This window comes from Schistocerca americana, unplaced genomic scaffold (assembly GCF_021461395.2).
Source record: "Schistocerca americana isolate TAMUIC-IGC-003095 unplaced genomic scaffold, iqSchAmer2.1 HiC_scaffold_97, whole genome shotgun sequence".
NCBI classification, from domain to species: Eukaryota; Metazoa; Arthropoda; class Insecta; order Orthoptera; family Acrididae; genus Schistocerca; species Schistocerca americana.
In genome coordinates, this window is record NW_025726752.1 from 742,501 (window position 1) to 750,000 (window position 7,500).

General features: G+C 52.8%; 1 non-coding gene across 1 annotated transcript in view; it reads right to left on the minus strand.

Moving 5' to 3' along the window:
• The window catches only part of LOC124593019, a 1,910-nt gene extending 1,402 nt beyond the window's left edge, over positions 1 to 508 (minus strand). The window contains exon 1 of the ribosomal RNA XR_006977771.1: positions 1 to 508. This exon is cut by the window's left edge and continues 1,402 nt beyond it. This is a non-coding gene — a ribosomal RNA (small subunit ribosomal RNA).
• Between the last annotated feature and the right edge of the window lie 6,992 nt (positions 509 to 7,500).

Here is a 7,500-nt window from a genome sequence, read left to right on the forward strand (position 1 = left end):
GAGTCCCGTATCGTTATTTTTCGTCACTACCTCCCCGTGCCGGGAGTGGGTAATTTGCGCGCCTGCTGCCTTCCTTGGATGTGGTAGCCGTTTCTCAGGCTCCCTCTCCGGAATCGAACCCTGATTCCCCGTTACCCGTTACAACCATGGTAGGCGCAGAACCTACCATCGACAGTTGATAAGGCAGACATTTGAAAGATGCGTCGCCGGTACGAGGACCGTGCGATCAGCCCAAAGTTATTCAGAGTCACCAAGGCAAACGGACCGGACGAGCCGACCGATTGGTTTTGATCTAATAAAAGCGTCCCTTCCATCTCTGGTCGGGACTCTGTTTGCATGTATTAGCTCTAGAATTACCACAGTTATCCAAGTAACGTGGGTACGATCTAAGGAACCATAACTGATTTAATGAGCCATTCGCGGTTTCACCTTAATGCGGCTTGTACTGAGACATGCATGGCTTAATCTTTGAGACAAGCATATGACTACTGGCAGGATCAACCAGGGAGCTGCGTCAACTAGAGCTGAGCAGCCGGCCGCCCGGGAGTGTGTCCCGGGGGCCCGCGCGAACACGCAAGCGTCCGCTCAATTATTCTGCAAACAGGAGGAGGCTGAGCTCCCCTGCACAATACACCTCGAAACCCTCTCAGGTCCCGGCGGCGCGCAGCGCCGTCCTAAGTACTTGGTCGGGTTCGAGAGAGGCGCAATCGCCCGGAGTTTGGCGAGTAGACGCTTTAGGTGCGACCACCCGTGCTCCCAACTGAGCTTGCCGCTGCCGACAGAGGCCCGGGAGCGTGCTGTCGTGGCATTGCCGGCGGGAGACAACACGCGCCACCTACGGTGACCGGCAGCTCCAACGCCAGCGCCACAGAAGGACAAAAGCCCCACTTGGGTGCCGAAGCGAACTCTCCCAGCACAGCGCACGCGCCAACACGTCCGCACAGCTGCGATACAAACCACCTGCGAGAACCGCAGAGGCGACCGAGCAGCAGACGGCGTCGCGGCGCCGAGCGCCGGGCGGCGGCGCATCCTCAGCGCACACAGTCCTCAATCGGACCAGCACACTGCAGATGTCCACCGCGCTTCGCACCGGGCCCGCGAGGACCTACTTTGGCCGCACGGCGCCGCGTGCAGGGTGCGCCGGCGCGCAGCTGCGCCGCCTGCCGCCTCCGTCGGCCGGCGCGCCTGCCACTGGCCGCCCCCACCAGCCGGCTGTAGCGCGTGCGCCCACGCACCGCGCGGCCAGCACGCCGGGAGGCCCCCCCTCACCGGCCGGGGACGGTCCCACCCAGCCACCGCCGCGTATCGCTTCACACCCAGATGCCATTCACGTTCGTGGGCATGGTGGGTATCGCTGGAACAACCGGTTGGTAGCTCAACCGATCGTCGCCATCACTGATTCACCTCTAGCGAGAACAACCGCACCACAACGGTTTACCAGTTGTTCATTTGCATAACGTCACCAGCAAACGTAGGCGTCCATCGCCATTTGCAAATTCAACGATTGTTGCATGCCTGTGTCAGGTGTCACGACACACTATGTCTGCCCACATACACGCAACAACATGTGCACGCTTCGCGAACACGTGGAAGGTGGCCCCCGTACGTATGCGATGTCCATTGCGCGAACGACTGTCAACCGGCCTCTGTCGCATGTCGCAGATGTGGAACGCAGTGCACCATGCTATCACGGTGTGTGAGAAGAGACGACTACGTCTGACAACACGCGCCACTACATCAACAGACGGCTCATGCTGATCGCCATCCAGGGCATACCACACTGCAATCCAGCTCTTATAGGGAGACGACACGTAGCTGAGTGCACAACATTTGGACCGCATGGTTCGCCGTTGTTGGCGCAGTCGTTGTACGGTCACATGTACCACGATGTATCATTCAGTACATGAGGACCAATGTGCAGTACAGTGTGTGATTTGGACGTACAACATCAGCGGACAGTTGACACAGGCCGTACCACAGCGTAGGCTAAGTGCTTCGCACATGCGAATGCCAATGAACAACTGCAAATGCCAATGAACAACTGCAAAGGGCATTGAGCATGTACGTCCTGCTGCCATCCACATTACAGTGTATAGCTGCAAGGTGTTTAACATGAAGCGATACACTGGGGACCGGGCAGTGCGAGTAGCAAACTATATTGCGGGGGTTGCAGTTAGGCAACACTACACTAATTTAACGCGTCGTATGACAATTACAGAGCAGGTTAAGGCCCAACGTGTGTTGGGTTAAGGCCCAACGTGTGTTGGGTTAAGGCCCAACGTGTGTTGGGTTAAGGCCCAACGTGTGTTGGGTTAAGGCCCAACGTGTGTTGGGTTAAGGCCCAACGTGTGTTGGGTTAAGGCCCAACGTGTGTTGGGTTAAGGCCCAACGTGTGTTGGGTTAAGGCCCAACGTGTGTTGGGTTAAGGCCCAACGTGTGTTGGGTTAAGGCCCAACGTGTGTTGGGTTAAGGCCCAACGTGTGTTGGGTTACGTTAAGGGGCAATGTGGGTTACGTTAAGGGGCAATGTGGGTTACGTTAAGGGGCAATGTGGGTTACGTTACGGCGCAATATAGGTTACGTTACGGCGCAATATAGGTTACGTTAAGGCGCAATATCGGTTACGTTAAGGCGCAATACAGGTTACGTTAAGGCGCAATACAGGTTACGTTAAGGCGCAATACAGGTTACGTTAAGGCGCAATACAGGTTACGTTAAGGCGCAATGCAGGTTACGTTAAGGCGCAATGCAGGTTACGTTAAGGCGCAATGCAGGTTACGTTAAGGCGCAATACAGGTTACGTTAAGGCGCAATACAGGTTACGTTAAGGCGCAATACAGGTTACGTTAAGGCGCAATACAGGTTACGTTAAGGCGCAATACAGGTTACGTTAAGGCGCAATACAGGTTACGTTAAGGCGCAATACAGGTTACGTTAAGGCGCAATACAGGTTACGTTAAGGCGCAATACAGGTTACGTTAAGGCGCAATACAGGTTACGTTAAGGCGCAATACAGGTTACGTTAAGGCGCAATACAGGTTACGTTAAGGCGCAATACAGGTTACGTTAAGGCGCAATACAGGTTACGTTAAGGCGCAATACAGGTTACGTTAAGGCGCAATACAGGTTACGTTAAGGCGCAATACAGGTTACGTTAAGGCGCAATACAGGTTACGTTAAGGCGCAATACAGGTTACGTTAAGGCGCAATACAGGTTACGTTAAGGCGCAATACAGGTTAGGTTAAGGCGCAATACAGGTTAGGTTAAGGCGCAATACAGGTTAGGTTAAGGTACGACATAGGTTAGGTTAAGGTACGACATAGGTTAGGTTAAGGTACGACATAGGTTAGGTTAAGGTACGACATAGGTTAGGTTAAGGTACGACATAGGTTAGGTTAAGGTACGACATAGGTTAGTTTAAGGTACGACATAGGTTAGGTTAAGGTACGACATAGGTTAGGTTAAGGTACGACATAGGTTAGGTTAAGGTACGACATAGGTTAGGTTAAGGTACGACATAGGTTAGGTTAAGGTACGACATAGGTTAGGTTAAGGTACGACATAGGTTAGGTTAAGGTACGACATAGGTTAGGTTAAGGTACGACATAGGTTAGGTTAAGGTACGACATAGGTTAGGTTAAGGTACGACATAGGTTAGGTTAAGGTACGACATAGGTTAGGTTAAGGTACGACATAGGTTAGGTTAAGGTACGACATAGGTTAGGTTAAGGTACGACATAGGTTAGGTTAAGGTACGACATAGGTTAGGTTAAGGTACGACATAGGTTAGGTTAAGGTACGACATAGGTTAGGTTAAGGTACGACATAGGTTAGGTTAAGGTACGACATAGGTTAGGTTAAGGTACGACATAGGTTAGGTTAAGGTACGACATAGGTTAGGTTAAGGTACGACATAGGTTAGGTTAAGGTACGACATAGGTTAGGTTAAGGTACGACATAGGTTAGGTTAAGGTACGACATAGGTTAGGTTAAGGTACGACATAGGTTAGGTTAAGGTACGACATAGGTTAGGTTACGGTACGACATAGGTTAGGTTACGGTACGACATAGGTTAGGTTACGGTACGACATAGGTTAGGTTACGGTACGACATAGGTTAGGTTACGGTACGACATAGGTTAGGTTACGGTACGACATAGGTTAGGTTACGGTACGACATAGGTTAGGTTACGGTACGACATAGGTTAGGTTACGGTACGATATAGGTTAGGTTACGGTACGATATAGGTTAGGTTAAGGTACACATTGTTGTAAGGAAAGGTTTAATGGGGGGCGGGGCGGGGCGGCCGGTTTGTTGATTGTGATTATAGTAAGTGGATGCCTGCGGCATCATCTGATTTGCCACGTCAGGATGCACCTTTGGCTCATGACAGGCGGCGCTCTCATTCCATGCTTGTGGCAGACCTGTGTCTTTCATTCCTGCCATTGTTTGTGTGCTGTGAGAGGAGGCAGTATTGTGATGTTGGGTGCACCCCTGTGTAGGACATGTGTGGGTGTTGGTGGCTTGGCTGAGCAATGGTGGTTGTCGGGTGGGTGGGATATTCTGTTTTCTGAGTGGACCTCCCAGTCTGGTTATGACAGTGTGGATTGTCTAATGTGGCGGAGAGGATGCACTGGGTGTTGTTCCATGCTGGTGCTTACATATTGTCTGTGTGCGTGTTACAGGCAGAGAGTAGTGCGTGATAAGGGTGTGTGGCTGACGTGTGGTTGTGATTGTGAGCAGAGTCTTTCAGCATGTATACGGACAGTTGTATACATTATCTGTATTCTGATGGCTCTATCTATTACTAATCAGCGCCGTGTATACGTTTAATCCGGTTCCAGTCGAAACTGTTGTATCTCTGTACATTAGTGACACGGCGAGCCCGCTATGTAGTTACTCGTCTCGGCAGCTTCCACCGGTGTATGGCAAATGATTATAAGGAATCAGTCTAGTCGTCAATACCGATGGTGTGACGTCACATGTCTGGGGTGGGGGACGCTGCGCCCTTCCGGTGGGTCATGGCCTAGAAAGACTCTTCCCACGCAGGGGGGCGTGGACTGTCATTGACTCTTCCAGGTAATATACTTGCCGTACGTTCTTGCGACTGCGAGTGCAACGCTCACCGGTACCGACATGGATGGAGCGCCTCCTAGCTGACCGCTCAGCATCGGCATTCGTACAGAGAGCAACGCGGTCGCGTCTCTAGCTCGTAACTGGTACAGCCCGCAGCTCATGTATAGGGACATTCGGATATGTCGTCTCGATTATAATGGCTCTGCATCATTTACTAATCAGCGCCCTGTGTGTACTAATTCTGGTTCCAGTCAAGTTTTGCTGTTCTATTCCTGTTCAACAGTAGAACGGCGGCTCCACTACGTAGGTACTTCTCTCGGCAGCTTCCCCCGGGTATGGCAATTAATTACAGACAGTTTGTGTACAGACTAGTGCCGGTGTGTTGTGACAATGTCACAGGTCAGGGGTGGGGGAAGCTACGCCCTGCCAAATAGGTGGGTCAGGGCTCGGAAAAACTCTCCCCACACTGGGGGCTCGGACCCTCATTACTCTTCCGAGTAATATATTGAGGAGCGCACTTAGCCATTGCCCCGAGTCTTGGCGACTGCGAGTGCAACGCCCACGGGGACCGACGTGGACGGGGCGCCTCCTAGCTGATCACTCAGCATCGGAATCCGTACAGTGAGTTACGCGATCGAGTCTGTAGCTCGTAATTAGTACAGCTCGCAGCTGGCCAGGCTTACCCACTGTCGAGCCCGGGCACCCTCAGGCTCACCAGTTCTACCCAGCTACACCCGAGTTAGCCACAGGTTCTAGGCCATAAAGCCAAGTCCCAGATGTTCGGGACTCGGACCAAAAATGTTTACTACTCGTGTTGGCTTTAGTCCCACCACGTTAGACGAGTAACCGCCGAGGACATTTTAATTCGGGTCCTCTACCGCACATCTCTTACTGCCTGAGTCGCCTGTTGCCCTGTCGAGACATCAACCAGGGATAAGGTAGAAAACAGGCAGTTTTATAGGTAGCTGCCGTGCGGTCTGCCAAGGGGCTCATCGTATCTCCCGTAGGAGAACTTGGATACTAGTTCACGCGTGAACCGACACCTCCGACGACTACCCCAGCAGCTACCCCATGGTTCCCTTATTAGGTACTCGTTTTTACAAGATGTCTCTTGTCACACAGACGAGTTTCTGTCCGAGGTCGCAACGCGATCCTCTACCACACATCTCCTACTACCGGAAAGCGCCCGTTGCCCGTGGGTTCTACCTTTTGAGGCGCGGGATTGGGTAGCTTTCGGCAGTTTTGTGAGTAAACGCCGTGTGGTCTGCCAAGGGACATCGCCGTTACCACACAGGGTTCGGATACTAGTTCACGCCACCACGTGAACCGACACCTCAGACGGCTATCCCAGCGTTTACCGCTTTTTTGCGTGGTCTTTTACCACCACGCTACTCGTGTTAGCAAGACTCCTCTTGCAGCCAGAGACGAGTTACGGCCGATGCCACCATACGCGGCCCTCTACTGCATTACTGATCTGCCAGTCTCGCCCTTTACCGCCTAGCGCATGTGAGCTAGGGATCGGGTAGAAACATGACAGTTCTAAGGGTAGTTGCCATGCAGTCTGCAGGGTAACATCGTGGCCAAAGGCTCTCGGTTACTAGTGATTCCCACGCTGAGAAACGTGGCCCGACTTCCTCAAACGATGGCCCTGGACAACAACCCTATATTACCATGGACTGGTCTGGCACCACCTATTCAACATATTCGGTAGCAACCCTCCACTACAGAGGGTCCCATACAGTCACTTATTCAGCATATTCGTGACGACCTCCCACTACAGGAGACCGGACCCTTACCAACTCCTGTTTGCCCCCGACAGCAAAAGGGGACTTACTACAAGGTCGGCAGGTATCCTGCATGACACTGCCTGTTCAATATATTCGGCAGCAACCCTCCACTACAGAGGGCCCCCAGAGAAGCTCATGGGGCCTTGGTCCGGGGCTACCTATTGACATATATTCGGCAGCTACCTCCTATTACGGGAGGCGTTCCCCTATCCGCCACCCGGGGACCCGACTTCGTAGCGTCATGTATAGGGACAGCGGGAATGTCGCATATTGGAGATAACTCTTCATGAAACGCATGTTATAGGGGTGGATTGCACATTGCGACTGCGGGAAAAGTCCGCCGTTCATCCGCTGGAGTTGCGAGTTGGGCGGTTGGAGTGGGGCGCAGGTGGAGTGATTGCCGGTCCACGATTTCGTGCGGCAGAGGCGCTGGCGTTGGGGTGCTGTGGTCGACAGAGGACGCAGGCTTTGTGGGTGGGGTCGAAAGATGGGCACTGTGGGCCCATCGATGTCTTGGTCGGCTTGGCGTCTCATAGATGGCGGTATCGTCGTTGCAGGACGTCATGCCGCGGGAGACCTACAGATGGCGCTGTGTTTTGTGGTGCGCTCGACATGGCGGACGTAGTGTTGTCAGATT